Genomic DNA, 23,775 nt, shown 5'->3' on the forward strand with positions numbered 1-23,775 from the left:
GAGATGTAATATGAATAAGTTAATAAAATAAAATTTTAAATAAGATTAAAAACATAAGAATTCAGTTCTGACTTTGGGAGTATTCAATAGCTTGCTGTGCCATGCTTCATATTTAAATCACAGAGTGCCAAGTGGTGTGGTTGCCAGGTCATGCCAGCATTTTCTCCTACCGTGTTCCCAGCATAGGAAAAAGAATAGGCAGCAAGAGTATTCTCTCAGGATCCTTCTTATAAATCTCAGAATCTTGGCACGGAGGACTCTGTGACTACCTTGTCTACAGTAGACCTGCCCTCAGCTGTAAAGTCAGTAAAAATGGTTTGGGCAAATCCTATTATTTAACAATATCTATGATCTACAAATAAGCTAGTGAATGGGACTGGAGAATTATACACAAATATTTTTAAACGTGACATGTTTGAGTTGATACACCAAGAACTGAGCTCTAAAACTTTCAATTGCAATTGAGTCTGTATTTCTCCACTTCAAGTTCATTTAATACGTGCTAGTGTCAAACTATACTCAACTATTTAATGTATTGGTGTTTTTTAACACCAATATAGAAGTGCCTCCCACTTCTAAAAATTAACTCCAATGCTCATATTTTTCTGGATGTTATACCTCACAAAAATTCTCTTGCACTGACTGATTCACCTGAATGAATATTTCTTTTCAATTGCATGTGTGACAAGAAAAAATAAGAAATGTGCACAATGTCTCCAACTGTCTACACAGAGCAAGATAGCAGAGACAGCATCTGCTCTTAGTCTGGATCCAGACTGCATCTAGCTCCCTGCCAGAAGTCTGCAATTCATTTCCACATTCCTGATGATAAGACAGTTAACACCATGTAATATATAAAGATGCACATTTGGCAATTAAATGATGTCAAAGTCATAGAGATGCTGAGCAGTATGTAGAAAACATTCAAACTGCATCAGCCAGTAAAAGGAAATCCTAATGAGTACCAGGACATCGCAACTCTCTGTGAGTGAGGATTACCTCACCAACTTCCAGTCTCCTTTGTTTTAAAATGCATTCACCTTGACGTATGGGGATCTTCACTATTCTGAACTAACAACCTGCAGAAAGAAAAATGAAGTGGTTATTCTGAAACTGGGTTAGTTGGCAATACTAGAAAGCGGTCATTTTCTTATCCTCATGTTCTTTTCACATATTCAATAGGTATTGCTCATTGATGGCAAGTGGGCCTCAGTTGAAACAGCAATGTCAAATGATTGACAGGAGCTCTTTGAAGGAAATTACAGAGGGAGATGGTGAAGCTGAGTCTAGCAGGAAAAACAGCTCTGGAAAATTCTACAGTCTTCCTTGTGTCAATAAATAGGTAATGTTAAGTGTATTTGTGTGAAATGGCTGTGTTTTCTTTTAATATCATATCCGGAGAATCTTCTGGTCATCTGGACTAAGTAAGTGGAAGACAGTTCATTAATTTTTTTGCATGTGAGGCAAGTCTTGCATCTCATTTGTCACATAATATCATAGTACCTGATCTTTAGTTACTTACTAACAGAACCGACAAACAAATACAGACTCTTCCTTATGAAGATTTCTTAAAAGTCTTTGCACATCCATTAAGTGCTATTTATAATGATAATTATAAGTCAAATATTAAATGAATGTCCGCCATTACCTATGAATTTTTATCCTTGAGGTTTTGGGAGTCTAATGAGAAAGAGGGAAGATAAAATAAAAACAGAACTATAGCAATGAGTTCTCAGTTGAAGGAAAGTACAAACAGTTTCAAGAACTCAGAGGACAAGAAGTGACTCAGCATGGAAAGTGATGGACAATGGTTCTCTTACACAAAGAGTGAGGGGTATATAGAATTTATACCCACTGAAGACCCTATGTATTCATTTTGTACAGCTAGAAACCAAAGTGGGTATTGATGATTATCAGACTAGGTGATTCTACATATTGAGGATTTTTTTGAGCAGAGTAAAAAAGAAAACCCTCATAACTGGCTTTGAAGGATACATAAAATATGGAAAATGGGAGATTGTCTTTATTAAGATTTACAAGAAACTAGAAAAGTATTCAAGGTAGAGAAAAAGAAGTTTTAAGAACAGTGAATGGACAATGTAATAGAACTTATCAATATAACAATGTGAGTATGAATACAGGGGCCTGGAGGTTATAGGGATGTGTGGGCAGACATGGGGACAGGGTAATGTGTGGTAGAAATTAACCAAAAGCATGTATATATGAAAATGCCATACCGAGTCAGTTTAATCTGTATGCTAACGTAAAACTGAAAGAAAAGTGTGACTCTTATTTTGAACTATTTACAGACAATATTAATTAGCATATTATTTTTAAAGATCTGGAATACGCTAACTTGTTATAAAATCTCCCAAAGCAAATTCAATCAGAATATTTATTTAGGTGTGAGTCACCTCTATAATACTTTTTTCTTCATATTTTTGGTTATAAACTGTTATTCTTTCTCACTCAAGACAACAAAGGACAGGAAAATAATTAAAAATTTCCCTCATATTCACTTTTTGAAATCATGTTTTTAATCTATGCTTAAGGAAAGTCTCAGTCAGATGTACAATTCTGTGTGATGTTTTCCAGCTTCTATTTCAGTTTGTGCTTAGAACATAAAGTGTGCAGGGGCCCAGGCAAGGAAGTTTCTAGAGATAAGGTTAACAAGAGAAATGTCCTCTTGTAAGTCATAATTTTATTCATAGCAGCTGACAAGCTCATGTGGAAAATATAGCCTTCATGTGTGCAGAACAGGCAAGTACAAACTTGCAGGGCCAGGAAGTTTTATATCCTACAAGATCATCAGAGAGAGTGAATGTTCCATAGGGACGAAAGAGATTATTTCTGACTGAGTAGTTAATAGAGACTATATGGAGAAGATGGGATTTAATAGTGTCCTAAACAACACATAGAACTTATAAAAAACTAGAACCATACCCATTTCAAATATAAAAACAGTGAGGAGATTTGTGAAAGTTTGATTGCAGGGCATGCAGTATTTATGCTATAAGAAGCCAAGAGAAATGTCTATCGCAGCAGTTCTCAACCTGTGAATCATGACCTCTTTGAGGTTGCACACCACATATTTACATTAAAATTCATACTACTAGCAAAATTACAGTTATGGAGGAGCAACAAAATAATTTTAAAGTTTGAGTCACCATAGCATGAAACTGTATTATAGGGTCATACAATTAAGAAGGTTTCAAACTACTGGTCTATTGACTTTGGACAGTGTATAGGTTACTAGAGAGTACAAGTTTCTAGTCTGCATGTGTATGTGGGATGGAAACTGGTATACTTGTATCTTCCTAACAAACGGAATCAAAGAAAGATTCCTTCTCCCTAGTGATCTATGCCTGACAACCTAATTTAGAGAATCAGAATAAATCTGTAATGTGCTAAGCCTCCTTGTAATAAATCAACCTGACCTATGTTGACAGAGTCCCGACTTTTTTGAAGTGCCCAGATTCATAGCCTCTGAGTCCTAGGTCATTCTGAAAATTAGAGACAAGTCATCTCACTACTGTGAGACAAATAATAAGTTTTTCTCTTTATGCTACTTTGACAGTCAGTGAAACACAATTCAAGCAAAAACTCAGATGATAGTTGCAGAAATGTATAGTCACTGCATTCTCTCATTTTTATTAAAAATAAGGTAAAAACTTTGTCATTATTTTTAAGGACATGGACTAACAAATCAGTGGTAGCCATGTTGTACCTACAATCAAATTCTACTGGGTCTTCTGTTGCTTCATATGATCTTCAAATTTATGTAAGTGTTCAAATTACAACTTCCCCCAGATTCTAATCCAAAGGGTCTGCCTTCCTAGAAGGATGGCTTGCCAAGAGAAGACAGAATAGCCACACAAAGTTTACTTTCCAACTAAAAATGTGTATTCTCAGTTCCTATAATTTTATAGATGGTTGCTATTTTATTAAGCAGGGACACACGGAAATAAAACTTCTTATATATTAAATTACATTGTTAATAATTACAATTTAATGTCAATAAAATTTACTATGCCTGGTATTTAACTACCTTTTTAGGTTTTCACTAGTTGAATTAATGTAAAAAATATTTGATAAATGTATTTTGTTTTTTTATGTTTTTTTGGTTTATTTTATTTTATTTTATTTTATTTTATTTTTATTTATTTATTTATTTATTCTTGTTACATCTCAATGGTTATCCCATCCCTTGTATCCTTCCATTCTTCCCTCCCTCCCATTTTCCCCTTACTCCCCTCCCCTATGACTGTTCCTGAGGGGGATTACCTCCCCCTCTATATGTTCATAGGGTATCAAGTCTCCTCTTGGTAACCTGCTGTCCTTCCTCTGAGTGCCATCAGGTCTCCCCCTCCAGGGGACATGGTCAAAGGTGAGGCACCAGAGTATGTGAGAAAGTAATATCCCACTCTCCACTCTACTGTGGAGAGTGTTCCGTCCATTGGCTAGATCTGGGTAGGGGTTTAAGGTTTACCGCCTGTATTGTCCTTGGCTGGTGCCTTAGTTTGAGCGGGACCCCTGTGCCCAAATCTGTCTATCATAATGTTCTACTTGTAGGCTTCTAGGACCCTCTGGGTCCTTCTACTTTGCCTTTCTCCCATGATTCTCTCATCTAGAATCCCACTAGAATGTCCTTTCCTCTGTCTCAGTTTCCTGGTAAGTGAAGACTTTCATGGGACATGCCCCTTGGGCTAATATGCAGATATAAGTGAGTGTATACCATTTGAGTCTTTCTGCTTCTGGGTTAACTCACTCATTATGATCATTTCTAGCTCAATCCATTTATCCACAAATTTCGGGAATTCCTTGTTTTTAATAGCTGAATAGTATTCCATAGTGTATATGTACCACAGTTTCTTTATCCATTCTTCTATTGAGGGACACTTCGGCTGTTTCCATGTTCTGGCTATTATGAATAAGGCTGTTATGAACATGGTTGAGCAAATTTTCTTGTTGTGTGCTGGAGCATCTTCTGGATATATTCCAAGGAGTGGAATAGCTGGGTCTTGAGGAAGCCCTATTCCCATTTTTCTGAGATAGCACCAGAGAGATTTCCAAAGTGGTTGTACTAGTTTGCATTCCCACCAGCAATGAAGGAGTGTTCCTCTCTCCCCACATCCTCGCCAGCATGTGGTGTCGCTTGAATTTTTGATCTTAGCCATTCTGATGGGTGGAAGATGGAATTTCAGAGTTGTTTTGATTTGCATTTCCCTGATGATTAAGGAGGTTGAGCATTTCTTTAAGTGTTTCTCAGCCATTTGATATTCCTCTGTTGAGAATTCTCTGTTTAGTTCCATGCCCCATTTCTCGATTGGGTTATTTGGTTTGGTGGTATTTAATTTATTGAGTTCTTTATATATTTTGGATATTAGACCTTTGTCAGATATAGGGTTGGTGAAGCTCTTTTCCCAGTCTGTAGGCTGTTGCTTTGTTCTCTTGACAGTGTCTCTTGCCTTACAGAAGCTTCTCAGCCTCATGAGGTCCCATTTATTAATTGTTGACATTAATGCCTGGGCTGTTGGTGTTCTGTTCAGGAAGTTGTCTCCTGTGCCAATATGTTCCAGGCTCTTTCCCATTTTTTCTCTAAGTGACTTAGTGTCTCTGGTTTTATGTTGAGGTCTTTAATCCACTTGGATTTGAGTTTTGTACAAGGTGACAAATATGGGTCCAGTTGCATTTTTTTACACATAGACATCCAGTTAGACCAGCACCATTTGTTGAAGATGCTATCCCTTTTCCATCGAATGGATTTAGCTTCTTTGTCGAAAATCAAATGACCATATGTGTGTGGATTCATATCTGGGTCTTCTATTCGATTCCACTGATCAACCAGCCTATTGCTGTGCCAGTACCATGCTGTTTTAATTACTATTGCTTTATAGTACAGTTTGAGATCAGGTATGGAGACTCCTCTGGAGCACCTTTTATTGTACAAGATTGTTTTAGCTATTCTGGGTTTTTTGTTTTTCCATATGAAGTTCAGAATTGAACTTTCAATGTCTTTAAAAAATTGTGTAGGTATTTTGATAGGGATTGCATTGAATCTGTAGATTGCTTTTGGTAGGATGGCCATTTTTATTATGTTAATTCTCCCTATCCATGAGCAAGGTAGATCCTTCCATCTTCTCATGTCATCTTCAATCTCTTTCTTTAGAGTTTTGAAATTTTTTTCAAAAAAGTCCTTCACTTGCTTAGTTAGAGTAACTCCTAAGTACTGTATATTGCTTGTGGCTAATGTGAAGGGTGTAGTTTTCCTAATTTCTTCCTCTGCAAGCTTGTCATTTGTGTATAGGAAGGCTACAGACTTTTTGGAGTTAATTTTGTATCCAGCCAATTTGCTGAAGGTGTTTATCAGCTGTAGGAGTTCTCTGGTGGAATTTTGAGGGTCACTTATGTAGACTATCATATCATCTGCAAATAGGGATAATTTGACTTCTTCCTTTCCCATTTGAATACCCTTGATCTCCTTATGTTGTCTTATTGCTCTGGCTAGAACTTCGAGTACTATATTGAAAAGATATGGAGAGAGTGGGCAGCCTTGCCTTGTTCCTGATTTTAGGGGAATTTCCTTGAGTATCTCACCATTTACTTTGATTTTGGCTATTGACTTCCTATATATAGTCTTTATTATGTTGAGGAAAGTGCCTTGTATTCCCGATCTCTCTAAAACTTTAAACATGAATGGGTGTTGGATTTTATCAAATGCTTTTTCTGCATCCAAGGAGATGATCATGTGGTTTTTTATTTTCAGTTTGTTTATGTGGTGGATTACATTGATGGATTTCCATATATTACACCATCCCTGCATGCCTGGCATGAAGCCTACTTGGTCATGATGAATGATATCTTTGATGTGCTCTTGTATTCATTTCGCAAGTATTTTATTTAGTATTTTTGCATCGATGTTCATCAGAGAAATTGGTCTGAAATTCTCTTTCTTTGTTGAGTCTTTGTGAGGTTTAGGTATCAATGAGACTATGGCCTCATAGAATGAGTTTGGTAATGTTCCATCCCTTTCTATCTTTTGGAGTAGCTTGAAGAGTATCGGTATTAGTTCGCCCTTGAAGGTCTGGTAGAATTCTGCACTGAAGCCATCTGGCCCTGGGCTTTTTTTGGTTGGGAGACTATCAATGATTACTTCAATTTCTGTAGGGGAAATAGGACCATTTAGCTTGTTTATCTGTTCTTCACTCAACTTTGGCAAGTGAAATTGATCAAGAAAATCGTCCATTTCCCTTAGATTTTCAAATTTTGTGGCATATATGCCTTCAAAGTAGGCTCTTATGATTCTTTGTATTTCTTCAATGTCCGTTGTTATGTCTCCCTTTTCATTTCTGATTTTGTTGATTTCAATACTGTCTCTCTGCCTTTTAGTTAGTTTGGCTAATGGTCTGTCTATCTTGTTGATTTTCTCAAAGAACCAGCTCTTGGTTTTGTTGATTCTTTGGACTGTTTTTTTCGTTTCTATTTTGTTAATTTCACCCCTGAGTTTGATTATTTCCAGACGTCTACTCCTTTTGGGTGTTTCTGTTTCTTTTTTTTCTAGGGCTTCCAGTTGGGTTGTTAAGGTGTTTATGTGCGCTGCTTCCAATTTCTTTTTAAAGGCACTTAGTGCTATGAATTTTCCTCTTAGCACTGCTTTCAATGTATCCCACAAATTTGGGTATGTTGTTCCTTCATTTTCATTGAATTTCAGAAACTCCTTGATTTCTTTCTTTATTTCTTCCCTGATCCAGGTGTCATTTAGCAGAGAGTTGTTTAATTTCCACATACGTGTAGGCTTTTTGTTATTTCTGTTGTTGTTGAATTGCAGACTAAGCCCATGATGATCTGATAGGATACAAGGTATTATTTCAATCCTCTTGTATCTGTTGAGGCGTTCTTTGTGACTACGATGTGATCAATTTTGGAGAAGGTTCCATGGGGTGCAGAGAAGAAGGTATATTCTTTCTTGTTTGGGTGAAAGGTTCTATAGATATCTGTTAGATCCATTTGACCCATGGCATTGGTTAATGATGTTATTTCTCGGCTTAGTTTCTGTTTCGATGACTTGTCCTTCAGTGAGAGTGGTGTGTTGAAGTCTCCCACTATTACTGTGTGGGGATCGATGTGTGGTTTAAGCCTTTTTAGCAGATCTTTTACAAATGTGGGTGCCCTTGTATTGGGAGAATAGATGTTCAGAATTGTGATGTCATCTTGATTGACTTTACCTTTGATGAGTATGAAGTGTCAATCCTCATCCCTTTTGATTAATCTTGGTTGAAAGTCTATTTTGTTCGATATTAAAATGGCTACGCCTGCTTGCTTCTTGTGACCATTTGCTTGGAATATTTTTTTCCAACCTTTTATCCTGAGGTAATGCCTATCATTATGGGTGAGATGTGTTTCTTGAATGCAGAAGAATGTTGGATCCTGTTTATGCACCCACTCAGTTAGTCTGTGTCTTTTTATTGGAGAATTGAGACCATTGATGTTGAGAGATATTAACAACCAGTTACTATTAAGAGTCTTAATTTTGATGTTGGTTCCAGTTGAGCGTTTGTGTAGTTGTGTTTTTGCCATGGTATAGTTATCTATTTCCTGAGTAGTTTTGGTTGTAGCTTGACCCTTTGGGATGGAGTTTTCCTTCTAGTATCTTCTGTAAAGCTGGATTTGTGGATAGGTACTGTTTGAATTTGGTTTTGTCATGAAATATTTTGTTTTCTCCATCAATGTTTATTGATAGTTTTGCTGAGTAAAGTAGTCTGGCCTGGCATCTCTGGTCTCTTAGGGTTTGCAGGATCTCTGTCCAGGCTCTTCTGGCTTTGATCGTCTCTGCTGAGAAGTCAGGTGTAATTCTGATAGGTTTGCCATTAAATGTTATTTGGCCCTTTTCCCTTGCAGCTTTTAATATTTTTTCCTTGTTCTGTATGTTTTGTGTTTTGATTATTATGTGACGGGCAGTTTTTCTTTTCTGGCCAATTCTATTTGGTGTTCTGTATGCCTCTTGTATATTTATAGGCATCTCTTTCTTTAGATTGGGGAAATTCTCTTCTATGATTTTGTTGAGAATAGTTTCTGGGCCTTGGAGTCTGATATCTTCTCTTTCCTCAATGCCTATTATCCTCAGATTTCTTCTTTTCATGGTGTCCTTAATTTCTTGGATGTTTTGTGTCAGGAGTTTTCCAGATTTGGCATTTTCTTTAATGGTTGCTTCAAGATCTGAGATTATATCTTCTAGACTTGAGATTCGTTCTTCCATCTCTTGGATTCTGTTAGAAAAGCTCAGCACTGTGTCATTTGCCTTCTTCTCTGAGACCTCACGTTCTCGTTTTTCTTCTGTCTGTGTGTTTATCATTGAATCCATTTTCATCTTCATATCTTGAACAGATTTTTTTATTTCTTTCATTGGTTGTTTATATTTTCCTGAAAATTTTCCAGTTCCACTCTATGTGTTTCTTTTATGTCTCGCACCTGCTTCGTTGCTTCTTCCTGCATCTGATTTCTAATTTTAATTGTTTCCTCCATTACCATCCTCATTACCAAGGATTTGAGGTCATTTTCTTGTGTTTCCATTGTATGTGAATTCTCCGGGTTGTTTTCTTTGAGATAGCTGGGAACTGGAGACGCCATGTTGTTTTGGGTTTTCTTTGCGTATGCTTTTACGCTGTCCCTTAGACATTTTGCCATCTTTTTTTTTGTTGGGTAACTTCCAGAGTTGAGTGGAGGGAGTCTGGTGTTAGATTCACTTGTTTTCTCACGATTTCCGTAGGCTGGAAGCCCTGATACTTCACTTGTGTGAATGGCGGGAGGTTATCCCTGTCGTTTTGGGCTCTCACCGCCAGTGATCCTCAGCTCCCCTTTGCTGTGGGTCCTGTAATCGTTCTGGGTCTCTGAATGATCGTTGGGTCAGGCCAAGGTATCCACAACCTTTTGGGTCCCCTGCCAAGTCCAGCCAGGGATACTGGGCCCGAACCATGCGTGGAGCTCAGCTAGTTTCTCAGGGCCTGAACCGTCTGCCACAGCAGGAGAACTGCGACTGTACTGAGCAAGCACCCAGAGTGGAAGTGAGCACCCAGCCCAGTTTGCGTCACAGCAGGAAAACCAAGTCTGTGCTGAGCACGCACCCAGGGTATATCTGAGCGCTCCGCCCAGTCCGTGTCACAGCAGGAAAACTGCTGTAGCCCTGAGCAAGCACCCAGAGTATAATTGAGAGCTCCGCCCAGCCCACGTCACAGCAGGAAAACTGCTGCAGCACTGAGCAAGCACCCAGAATATAACTGAGAGCTCTGCCCAGCCTGTGTCACAGCAGGAAAACTGCCGCAGCCCTGAGCAAGCACCCAGAGTATAACTGAGAACTCCGCCCAGCTCGTGTCACAGCAGGAAAACTGTGTCTACGCTGAGCCAGAGCCCAGGGTAGAAGCGGGCACCCCGCCTAGCCTGTGTTACAGCAGAGGAGCTGCGCCTCCGGCAGAATTGCCCGCCGAGTCGAGCCCGCCTCTCCACAGCACAGCTCACTGAGCAAACCCAGGACTCCGGGGCCGAACCGTCTGCTGAGTCCAGCCTGGGTCTCAAGGTCACGTGACCCAAATCCTGTCCAGAGTCCCCTCGCCCGTCCACCGCACTAATCGCCTCCACTGGAAGGCTCTGAGCTGCAAACCTCAGCCACCGCCTCTGTCGCCGCTGGAGCCGCCGTCGCTGCTGGAGCCGCTGGGGCTGCCCGAGCCGCTGGGGCTGCCGGAGCCGCTGGTAGCACTGCTGTCCCAAAAGCCGCCACCACTCTGATCTGAGAAAGTCCTCGGTCCTCTCGTGTGCAGGGGCAGGCAGTTCCTCCGCACCCTGGTCCCTCCGAACCGTGGAGCACTTCTGCTGCCGTGGTGTGGGGACCTTGGTGTTCCTGGCTCAGAAATCTGTGCAATTCCCTGAATTGTTCGCTGGAGCTTTCAAACACGGTCCACACTGCTCGCCGCCAACTTGGATCATGTATTTTGTTTTTAATTTGCTAAATAAATATAGTTTCACCATTTGATGCTAGAACATGGTCTTAAAATTACTATTGCATATGTTATATTATAACAGAATCAATAGAAAAATATTGCAAACCTGACCCAATAAAAGTAGTTGTACTGACTTTTTATATTGAAGATTAAGTTTCTGCTAGAAATTTAAGTGTTTTAGTGTCATTCTCTCAAAATATAAGTGTTCTAGTATAATTAAAAATGTGGTGGGCTGGTCAGGGTTCCACATTCTATGAATTGGTCCATGTGCTGCTTGCTTCCAGATGAGAACGGCCAAGCCTTGAGGTAAAAGGTCCTGAAGTCCCCTTTGTCTCTTAGGTGTAGCTTAGAGCTCTCAGAGTAAGGCCCATAGTCTGTGCACCAGGCCATTTTCTTGCTCTTACAGGGGGAAGGGGGATGGGGTGTAAAATAAGTTTCCACTGGGTATTACAGTTTAGCTCATTTAGAATCAGATTGCAGCTATCAGAAGGCAGTGGAGACTCAGGAACCAAGAGCAGTGGTGATGGAGCAGGCCCCAGCAGCTGCAAAGATAGTCCACCATTGCTGCCTGACCACCAGGTGTCCAAAGGTGACTCTTCTCCAGAGGGTCATAGTGGAGAAATGCTGTGAGCCCTCAAGCAAGAGAGCCAGCAAACATGTCAGCCATTCTTTATAAAACTTTGCCAGTAGGGAGGGGTTTGTGGGTGAATGTGTCTGATTCACTAGGGCTAGGAGTGCCAGGATACTTAATCTACATCCAATGGTACAGCGCCTCATTCACATACAGTAGCAAGGCTACTATCACAAGACAGAGAGAAATACTTAATTATCCTTTGGCTGAGGAATAACTTCTAGCTAGGTACTAAGGGTGATTTGTTGGAGGCTGGGATCTCCTTCGCATAGGGTGGGGTTTACTAAACTGGTTTTCTTATCAGTAAAGGGTGTAATATGAAACTAATTATTACTTACCTATTGTCCACTTACATTTCTTTAAAAGTGTTATATATTTGTTCATAGAGGAAACTGTATGTGACTGTCTATTACATCTTTATTGAAAGAGCTCAAACACTGAAAATTGAAGATCCCTTAATGGTTGGGAGAAATGTAAATGCATTAATAACACACTATTGTACTTTGGATTACAAGTAAGATATTACTGTCTTTGAAAAAGTGAGTCTCTCAGAATTGTTTTTTTTCCTGCAAACTTGAGATCCTAGGCTAAACATAAGATTTTGATATTTAATTTTCAACTACCAAGACAGTGCAAGACCACTGAGAGACTCACCTGACTCCTGGGTTATGCATTTGCATCTCAAAGTAGATTACTGATGTAGAGCTTGGAGAAGTCTCCAGGCCATACTGTCAGGAACATCAGAGATGCTCTCACTCTGAGAGAGATTATTTACACCTCAAAGGCGGAGCTGAAACTCAGGAGGTTTTAATTTCTAGTGGAAGATTATTTCTCAGACAAAATAAACAACCGGCATTTATGTCAGGGACCTAGAGGAAGAAAAGAAAAGGTGGGAGAAAGTTTATTTGTGGCGGAAAGAGCGAGGATGGCTGAAGCCACAGAGGACCAGGGAAGACACTCAAAGAAATATAAAGAGGACAAAAGAAAGGGGCCTCAAAAAAATTGTGGTGTTCACACGTGTTTTCATAGAAATTAAAAATGCTCTAAATTGCTATTAATGTGGACCGAAACCTAACTAACTAACTAACTAACTAACTAACTAACTAACTAACTAATGAACCGACTGACTCATAAATAAATTTAATAAATAAATAAATAAATAAATAAAGTTAATGTTAAAATTCAGGGAAAAGCAGATGCAGGGGAGGATGGAAGAAGGCATGCCCTTCCCAGGAAGGTGACTGATGTGGATCAAACAGATGATTTCTTCTTCCATGATCAGAGGAGAGCCAGATCCAGGAGACCGCATTGCAGGAGGGACTCCACAGAGCTGAAAACAGCTCCACTTTCATGTACACTGCTGAACTCATGCTGAAACTGATCCTGCAGCACCATCCTTTATCCAGCGTCCAGATCTTCAGTCTCTATATGGAACCAGCCTTTCCTTCAGCCCAACACAGACTTTTTAACTTTCACCATCATATTTCCTATCTTTAACTTGACATTGTGATGGAAGATTGAAAAGTGTGCTTGCAGATGTTACTGAGTGCATGCCTGAAATCCCAGCACACAAGAAACTGAAGCAGGAAGATGGCAGTGAGTTCTAGGACAGGCCACATAGTGGGTTCCAGGCTATATTGGGCTATAGGTCATGACTAAGTCTCAAAGGTGACAAAACAAGCAAAATATACAAGTTCGAATTAGAAGAAGAGGGAGGTTGAGAAAAGACATTTCATTTATCTTTAAACGTCTCTGGGATGTCATTGTTAGGAAGACATTGTAGGCAAACATGTGCAAAGAGCATATCTGTGTGTCTCGCACCATTACCTGAAACACCCCAGGCTTCTCAAAATTATTCATATTAAAACAACATCACTGTGACCACTTACAGAAGTGCAAGAAGCTGCAATGAATTTTTGGCTGGTATCACAAACATCATCAAATATCAAGCCTTGAAGTCCTTCTCAAGTGGGATTCTTCTGTTTGTATTTTTGTAATCATGTTATTGATTAATATTTCTACTGAACGTCATTCCATAACTTTCAAAAATAACCCAATAATGTGCTAGTGAATATGCACTAGCAATAAAAATCTAGCACAAGTCAGTCTCTGATATCCACTTGCTGTGAAATATCAGTTAGGTGCTTCAGATCCACGCATTCCAAGATCTTAAAAGCAGGTCAATATACAGATGGCACCAGATGTAACATCTGTCTTTCATACTCTGATGTCTGGATTTTAAAATATACTTTTGGCAATCTGCGATCTTTTTCATTTTATGTGTGGATGTCAGAAGACAGCATCACATCCCTTGGAGCAGGAGTGACTGATGATACTCAGCTACAACGTATGTCTTGAGAGTAGCAAATATTCTTAACTGCTGAACTATCTCTCTGTTACCTATAATGCTAATCTCACTGAAATGTTTATTAGGCTGTTTTGTCATCCACAACCTCAGCCACCACCCTCATTCCCTATGGAGCCTCAAAAACAGCTCCGACTTTCTTTTACTCTATGGCTGAGAATGAGCCATTCCTTTGTGACTAATACTTGCAATAGTGTTTGATTTTGGCATATTTATAAAACCTTTTCAGATCAGCAAGGAGGTGGATCTCACTTGCTACTGGCCAAATAGCACTTTTCATTTTCAAACCAGTCTTAAAAGGCCTTTAGGGGAATCTGTCTTTATTTCTTGAAGCTACTTCAGTAAGGGCCCTGTGTAACCCTTTGACATCTCTATCATAAGATCAGAAAAATATATGCATCCAAACATCAGGAAATAATGGATGCAAGCCTAGGGAACCATGAAAGAAATTTATTGCAAATCATGTCCTGCTTAGTTTATTTCCCAACAAATATCAAACTCGTCTATCAGAAATGGAAAAGTAGGAAATTAGTCTTATAAGCAGCAGCCACAATATCCATCATTTTTGCCCTTCACATTTCCTACTAAAAGTTTAACAGAATTTATTGAAATATCAAAGATTTCAAGCTCTATGATTTTATCTGCCTGGGAGATCAGCCAACATACTGCTGTGAGTGCTAACAGTAGAGACAGAATGAGGCCTCTATGTCACTTGTAGATTTAAATAAGGGCCTTGTATATGTTTAGGTTGGGGTGTTGAGGGTGAAACCCAGGGCCACGTGCATGCTAGATAAGCACTCTGCAACTATGCTACATCCCATACTGACACGTCATTCCTTAAATCCTAAAACATGTCTCCTCAGTTGAATTTATTAAAACCATCCCTATTTTAGAGTACCCCATTTTGAATTATTTTAATATCATATTCCATTTTAGAAGTGCCTAAAAGTCAAGACCGCAATGTGATCATATCATGGTCTCTACATACATCCTGTCATGTTGATAACTGAACAAAAAAGAGATTTTTGTGCAAATAAGGACAAGAAGCTCAAAAGGAACTATATGGCGGGAAAAATGAGATGAGCGCAAACTAAGAAACAACACAACAAAGCAAGACAGTAAGTAAAACTGTAGGCCTGTGGGTGGTAAAGTAGAGATTATTTTTGAATGGAATATTCTTGAAGTCATGACATGCACTGATTGGTAGGTGACATGGAATCACTATGGCTTGATTGAGTCCTTAAATTTTTCCTATCAGAAACCTACATTATGGCACAGTGCTCTTGGTGTTTGAATATAAGATATGAGACTTTCTGTATTTCAGCACATATTTATTAAAAAAAATAAATCCAGAGAACTTGAGTTCATCACCCCCCACCCTGTGTGTGTGTGTGTGTGTGTGTGTGTGTGTGTGTGTGTGTGTGTGTACTTTTACCTGTATGAGAGAATCCATTCTTGCCTAAAACATTGTCTGTGAACATGAAGGTCAATTGTAGTTATATGTTATTTATATTAATTAATTTTCTTCTTTTTGTGACCAAAGCAGTCTGAAAATGGTAAGGGTTTCTGTTGTTGTTGTTGTTTTGTTTTTTGTTTTTTGCTTATGATTTGAGAGCACAGCTCATCGCAGGTATGAAGATGTGGCTATAGGCACTGAGATAACTTGTTGACTTCAAAGTGTTTTAAGGAAGAACAGAGAACCAGAGGTCAATGATGATAGCCTCCTCCTGTTTCCATTGTTTTTTCCCAAGGTCATGAGATGATGAGTCTTTCCTTCTCAGTAAACCTACTTGAAATACCTTCACAGGCTCACCCAAAGGACTGTCTCCTTGATGATTCCAAATCCAGCCAACATGACAGCGAAAACAATTTTGATCCCAGACTTGACTCATATTATATTAATACTCAGCACACACTATGTTGTTTGCTAATATCACTATTTTTACAATCCTCCATTAATGGACATTAACTGAGATCAAATGATTCTTTTCAGAATTGCTGACTCACACCTCTCAGATATGAAAATGTTTAAAGTACAGGAAAATGAGACTCAGAAACCTTTGTGCTTTTTCTAGGGGTAGATATAAAAAATATTGTAACATGTTTGCAAAAAAATGCAAATATAGATAAAATTGATGCCCATTATTCCACTAAATGTTTTCAGTAAACTAAAATAAAGAGTTTGATACCTATTCTTTATGCCTATAAAATGAAAATGATGCTTTCTTCCCATGGGATCGTAGAGAATGCGTTCAGTGAAAAATACTTAATATGCCATAAAGAGATCTTACAGTCTAACTAGGTGGGGATCAACATAAATAATAGATTTTTAATTTAAATTTATATTTTTAATTTGTTCATTTTACATCCTGATGTTAGCAACCTCCCTTTTCTCCAACCAGTCCCACACTTTCTCCTTCTTCCCACTTACATTCCTACCCTAGTCTCAGAGAAGCGGAGCCTTCCTTCCCTACCAACTGACCCTAGACTACCAAGCCTAATCAAGACTTTCTGCATCCTCTTTCTCTGTGAGCTGATAAGGAACCCCAACAGAGGGGAGTGATCAAAAAGCAAGCAGGAGAGTCTATGTCAGAGACAAATGCTGCTAATTTTACTAGGAGATCCTTATGGGTGCTGAGTTGTATTGGCTCTATCTAAGTAGGAGCCTAGGTATTCTCCATGTATGGCCCTTGTTTGGTGCATCAGTTTCTTCTGCCTCCCTAGGCCCATATTTGTTGACTCTGTTGGTCATCTTGTGAAACTCCTGTCCTCTCTAGGTCTTTTTACCTCCCCACTCTTCCATAAGACTCTCTGAGATCTGCACAAAGTTTGGCTGTGAGACTCAGCATCTGCTTCAATTCCCTGCTCCCCTGCTGGATGGAGAGTCTTTCAGAACACATCTATGGTAGGCTCCCATTCTGGTCCTTCTCTCCATCTGCTTCTAGCGTATATACTATTTGACCTTCTGAATGAGAATTAAGCATCCTTTCTAGGGTCCTCCTTGTTACTTATTTAGCTTCTTTAGGTAGGTGAATTGTAGTATGGTTATCCTGTATTATATGGCTTATATCCACTTATAAGTGAGTATCCGCCATGTGTGTCCTCCAAGGTCTGGCTTACCTCACTCAGGGTGAATGACAGATTTTTACCAACATTAATTACAGAAAAATATGTGCATGTATGAGATAGTTTTAAATGCTTTCTTAACGGAGTACCATCCAGCCCTGACTGCCTTTTTATTAGTCTTGAACCAAATATTAGAAGGTAAGAAGACAACTTTAGCTGAATAGCTTTCTCCAAAATAGTTCAGTTCTTTAATGATGAACACATGGTAAGAATCCCAAGACTTTCCCTAGTTTTTTCTTCTAATAGAGAGAGAGGGCTTAAGAGGACAGAAGGAAGAGAATAGAAAAAAATAGAAATGGGTAGACAGAAAGAAATGAGAAGGTGAGTGAGGAGAGAAAATGAAGAAAGAAAGGAGAGAAGGGTGAGGAAGAGAGGAAAAATAAGAGTGGTAAAAGCAATAAAACAAAACAGAAAATTATTTAGCATTTATTTTATTTACCTTCTCCTTCCTAATCCCCAATTATTTCCTTAGTCTTATTAACTCCTAGAGAGGGCTTTGGAGTCAGTTAAGCAAAAAGAAACATTGGTATTTGAAATAGAACAATTTTCATTTTCCTTTCCAAAGCAGTGAAGAATCTCTCTAAATTCAAGATTTATAATGAATACCTCTCACTGCTTGAGACAAATCAAGAAATTCCCACAACTAATACTGAGTAAATCTCTCACTTCTAAGCAGTGCAGACTTCAAGAGCAGACTAAGCTCATAGACATCTACTGGGTTTTTGTTTGTTTGTTTGTTTGGTTTTTTGTTTGTTTGTTTGTTTGTTTTGGTGTGGTAGTTATTACAAAATCATCCAATGTCCACTTGAACCAAAATTAAATTCTTTCCCTTCTATTCTCTGTGACTCACCTGGGTGTTCACCAGCTTCTCTTGCACTGTTATTGTACTGAGATATTCTACTGAGGATTGTGGGGGTGACTTTGTAATATGAAGACATCATTTATTATGCTTTATCTCAAGGTGGGTAGCCATAAGTGTTCTTTACAAGAAAGCTGACTGGTAAGGGATGGGGCACTTAGGGAAAGCTCAGGCTTATCACTGGTGACAAGCTTAGTTCCACAGCATGGAGGCAGCTATCATGCTTACAATGGAAGGTTAGGGGTGGCTTAGTGGGAGAAAACAGTAGATAGCATCTAGGGACTGGAAGTCAACACACTGTGAAAAGAGAGGTCCTTTGGTAGAACAGCATGTAGAATGAAGTTATACTCATAAGCAAGAGAAAAGAGAGGAGGCAGCATCATATCAGTGGTCATACCAGAAATCAAGAAAATTATATTGACTAGGATGTGATTCCAGGCAGACTCATCAGGATTTAATATACTGATAGACAGATACAATGCAATAAATTATACATGGCCCTTATAAAAAGGACTAACCAACTAGATAGGCAATAGTTTCACTTGTTCACAAACTAAATACAAATCCAAAGTCAGGTTTAAACCCCACAGAGGCCACTCCCAGAAATTTACCTGGTAAATTATAAATCACCCAGTTAAGTAGTGTCTGGTCACATGATTCATTGCCCTGTATGCTGCATCTTCTCTGCACCCAAGAGGCAGATTTTCACAGCACTTCCGATGAAGCAAACAGGTCCTTCTTTCCCTTGTTCACTGCATATTTCTGTGTACAAACTCTAAATTTCTCCATTCATTATTTTCTTCGCTCAAAAAATAGAAATATAGAATACACTTCCTTGTAACATAAAACGTGTAATAACTAAAACATCAGAATCAACAGTGCCGGGATGTGTTTGAAATGTTATTATCAATAAGAAAATCTTCACACTAGGTTTTCTATGCATAGTCTCAGGCTACAGAAGAAATAGAGATATGATACCTTATCCTACTATGTTCACATGATAGCACCTAGGTTCTGTCTTATCCCTCCTGTATTAGAGCTCCTGTGGCCAGCCTCATTTAATTATGAGAAGAGCTGCACTCCCCTCAGGACCCCAGCCTATGCGGAAGGAATCTTTATCCATCATTATCATAGTTAATTTAGTTTTTCTCATTAATCCTACAAAATTTGATTTTATGGTCCTTTTTTAAAAAAGATTTATGTATTGCATATGCATGCTTTATATGCAGAAGAGGGCATCAGATAACATTATAGATGGTTGTGAGCCACCATGTTGTTGCTGAGAATTGAACTCAGGACCTCTGGAAGAGCAGGCGGTGCCTTAACCCCTGAGCCATTTCTCCAGTCCCAATTTTATGATTCTTGTTTTAGAAATAGACACAAATCTCCAGATGATAAAAAAATTTGCCCCAATACAGACACAAACAATAGATAACTAGAAGCTGCACAGAATTCTGAAATCATTGAGTCCAAATTTGTTATTCAGCTACTTCTGGTGTTTAGCCATAGTTTCTTCTGGAACCTCACACCTTGCAAAGCTTTGTGCTGTTATAACACACATCGAGTGAAGAAGGATTTGTTTCTTCTATCAGAACGGCAGCCCTCTTTCTGAGACTTGTTTCTAGAGGTGGCAGTTGAACAACTCTCATTTTCTCTTTCTTGCCTGTGTCTCTATGATGTCATTTCCTGCCATGCCATTGACAGGTTTGCAACCTGTTTTTTCTTTTTTCTACACAAAGGACCAGATTCCTCTATTCTATGTCTTCCATAAGACTAGCATTCAAGAGCTCATTTCCATAAAACCATCTTACCTGGAGGTCTCACAGCCTCCCTGGCCTAACATTCTCCAAGTTCCAATAGATCTAATTAACCATAAACTACAAAGTCGCTAGTTTGTTCAGGGAGGGTAAACTGAGGTGAAAGTAACCTATTTCTTGCAATGTGATGTGAAAATGGATTCATCCCTTTCTGTCATGGTTGTTTATTTTTTGTAAGTTTGTAAAAGAATATGAAAATTTAGTTTCATTAGAAACCACATGGAATCAATTGGGCTACTTGTTAATTTTATTGTAGAAATAAATGAATATGGTGGACAAGACTTGAACAATTTATCTTTAATGTCCTATATCCTTGCCTCTGTGTACGCATGATTAAAAAGTAAAGTGGTATTTATATCTGCATGTCAGAACACTGAATAAAATTATGCAAATATAATAACTGCCTTTTTTTTTGAGAAAACTGTTAAAAAGCTGTAGAACCCTGAAAGACACTGACATATGAATAGCTGGAATGCAACGCACAGTTGAAAGATGAAGAATGGACTTGTGAGATGTGAAAATGGAATAAGGGACAGATAATTCCGCTGTTTAAAGAGCCTTGGCATTAAAAGAAGAGAGAAAGGTGGGAGAAAGAATGATAGTTTGAATTCTGAAGTATCATGAGATTAAGTGCCATGTACTTTAAAGACATTTTTCAACAATAAAGTATAAACTTATATCTAAATGATTGACATTCCCAATTTCTGCTTGAGAATGCAGAGCACAAGAAAATCTTGGCCAGTGAGAAAAGATTTAAGAAAAAGTTAAGCATTGTTGTTTTAGAAAATTCTATCTGGCTAACTAAATAGATATGCAGGTAAGTGATTTGGTTTAGAGTTACCATAGAGTACACTTTTACTGATCATAGCAGGAAAGGTTTTAAATTGCTTAGTAGCTTATCTTTGATAAGTTATGGAGGGAATCTAGAATATAAGGTGAAAGTCTTTACAATTCTTTTTTTTCCTATATGAGTACCCATTCGGGTGCACTAGCCTGGTGTGAATGGTGGTTGATTCTGTGAATAACACTGATTGAACAGAAAAGTATACATAGATGCTAGCAATGTCTCTGACTGAAGAACTGGGCCTTCAATAGTGGTTCACTAAAGGTTACATTTTACGGTGATTTATGCCATTATCAGCCAATTTGAAAGCTCATCTGTCTTTTTTTTTTTTTAAATCAGGCTAGAGATGCAAAACACAACGGGACTTAGTACTTGGCATGAGGTCAGCACTTGGATTCCACTTCTGCACCTTGTCTGCTCTGTGATCTGGGTAAAGACAAGGAAGCTCCTAATTATTACTTTCATATTTGTAATTTGCAATATGCTGCAGCTACCACCAAACTGGTTGCAAAGATGAAGTGATGAGTATGCCTATGACCTTTACCATGTGCAGTTATCCACACACAACTCAGTATGAGCACCTGCAACCCTTCCAGCTGAGAGCGTCTCTGCTTCATTCATACTTACTTTATTCTAGTGACTTCAGGAATGGAAAGTGTTTTCATTCTTTCCCAAACAAGCTCTGCTGTCTTGTGAGGCCACTCTGTTTGAAGGCAGACTTTGAATTATTAATCCACACTAATCCTGTGAGGATGTGAAAAATCACTTAATTTGTGAATGTTGTTTCTCCCTGTTTTGAGTAGTAAATGAAGTGTGAGTTTCTATTAAATCTCAAGATTATTTTTCTCCTTTGACTTCCTCTTTCCGTGGGTATTGTTGATATAATAGTCACAACTGCTAAATTCAAAAGAATCTCCAGATTCTCAAGCAACCAACTTATCTTCACCAATATTTGATGTTTTTTTTAATGAAATAAAATGGCTTTAAGTGATCAAACCCACCAAAAACACTTATAGCTAAGACTGAAGAGATCATAATCGAGAAAAGCAGCTGAAGATATAAACTGAGAGTACTTAGGAGTCAGAATAGAACTAAGAAATCCAAATGTGTTGGAACAAATGACTTTTAGACATTTTTAGTGCCATGATTTTAGCAGCCTATATCTAAAATATAAATCTTTTCTTAAAAATGTGTATTGAAAATATTTTTCTTGCTTGTAGTAAAGTTTGATGTGAAGCTTTTAACATTTTATGGATTCCTTTTTATCAATTTTCACCCATGTTCAAAAGTATTTTATGGTAGGTCTTAGAAATAGAATTTCTATAAGCATAAACTTTTTTACATATAATTTTTGTCTCAAAATTTCCACTGCATCATTTTTGCATAGGTCTAAGACATATTGGTTGACAAGGTAGTATTCAATGCTAAGGCATACAGCTATTTTTACAATCATGTTTGAAAGACTCTCTTTTCCCTCTTGAGTTAACTTGGAGATTTTTGAAAAGAGATAGACTTCCTATGCTACTTATGTGTTATAATATGATATTGGAATATCATTTATTAAGAATCTGTCTTTAAATTACTATCCATTCATAGAGAAAACAAAGTAATGAATAGAAACCTCATTTTTCATTATTTCTCTCCACTTTGCCTACATGGTAAAAATGCTACTTATACTTTTGAAAAATTAAAGGAGGAGGAAAGTTCATTGTGTTAGCCTCCAAATCGAGACATGCTAAGAGCATTCTCAATATTGAAGGCCTTTAACTCTTTGTGATGGATCTTACATACAAGTTGCAAATTACAAACAACAATTTGCAAATTACAAGCCATAACCTGTTGTGTTTGTCTAAAACTGCTTCCAAAATATCTTCCCTGTAGGGTCCAAAAACTGCTGAAGGAAGATGCCATACGCAAATAGTGTACAAAAGCAAAAAGTGTTTATTCTGCAAAAACATCCAGCATGCAGGGGTCTACCATCCATACAAAATGGCGGTGACCACCAGGGGAGCTCTCAGGCTCCTTTTAAAGACCAAAAGGGGAGTTCCAGTTAGAGTTATGTAATTTTTACAAGGATTGATGGGCTCATGGTAAGGGGTACTGGTACAGATTTGTTTGGTTTGGATGTTATGGATGGTAGAGTTACTTTATCAGGCCTTTTTTTTTTTCTGGTTCCAGCCTCTTGCTAGCTGTGGGGCTTGTTGCTGATTGGTTGCCCCTTGTCTGTGGTTTGTCTGACAAGTGCTGTCTGTCCCTCTGGGAAACCAAAGCTTAGGCTTTACATGGAAGCCTAGCTTTGAAATGGAACAAATTTGGACCTATCATTCCCCATTTGAGGAAGAATCCATTTCAAATTCTTGAGAGGAGTTAAGGGGCTGATATTGGGATTTTAATGAAGTTTGATGGTGGAGACCTGAACTTTGACAAATTCCACCAGAGCCTTCAGCCAAATGTGGTACATATCTGAGAATGGGGGAAACTCGGGCACTTCACATCTTACCAAAAATGGGACATTGGGTTCAGTTAATCACAGAAGCAGAAATCATAATATATGATCAAATTTGAAGTATTTCTTATAGGAATTCTTACTGTGGAGATATACATAAAATGACATCTTCCCATGGTACTATTTACAGGAACATTGATCATAAGCTTTTTATTTATTTTTTATTTTTTATAATTTCACAGTTTTACTAAAGTATCGAAGAAATTCTCACATAATCTGTTGTTACTTAGTTTGTCATGCATTTAGGTGCCACAAGATAGTCTGTAAAAGTAACTTTTATTTTCTTGTCTTATTTGTTGTCTGGGAGGACTATTGCCTCCTTCTGCTAAGCTAGGCCTGGTCTTGGAAGCTTCTAGCTATGTACAATCTAACCTAGGCCTAGAATGTTTTCAGATGCTGGGATTTACTGCTTAATGGGTTCAACCTTATTTGTCCTTTCTGAGCTCTGGCCTGGCTGGTTCAATTTAGCTGTTCTTGCTCAGACTCTTCTCTCAGCTGACTTACTTAATCTGGCTTCTCTCTTGGCCCAGAATTGCTCTGCTTGGCATCAAACTAACTCAGCAATCTGGTCTAATCTTCTGGCTTCCTCTCATTTTCTGCCTCATTTCACCTTTACCTGAGTTCTCTTTCTGCAAC

The sequence above is a fragment of the Acomys minous genome (genome assembly GCF_964271855.1).
Source record: "Acomys minous genome assembly, chromosome: 2".
Classification (NCBI taxonomy): Eukaryota; Metazoa; Chordata; class Mammalia; order Rodentia; family Muridae; genus Acomys; species Acomys minous.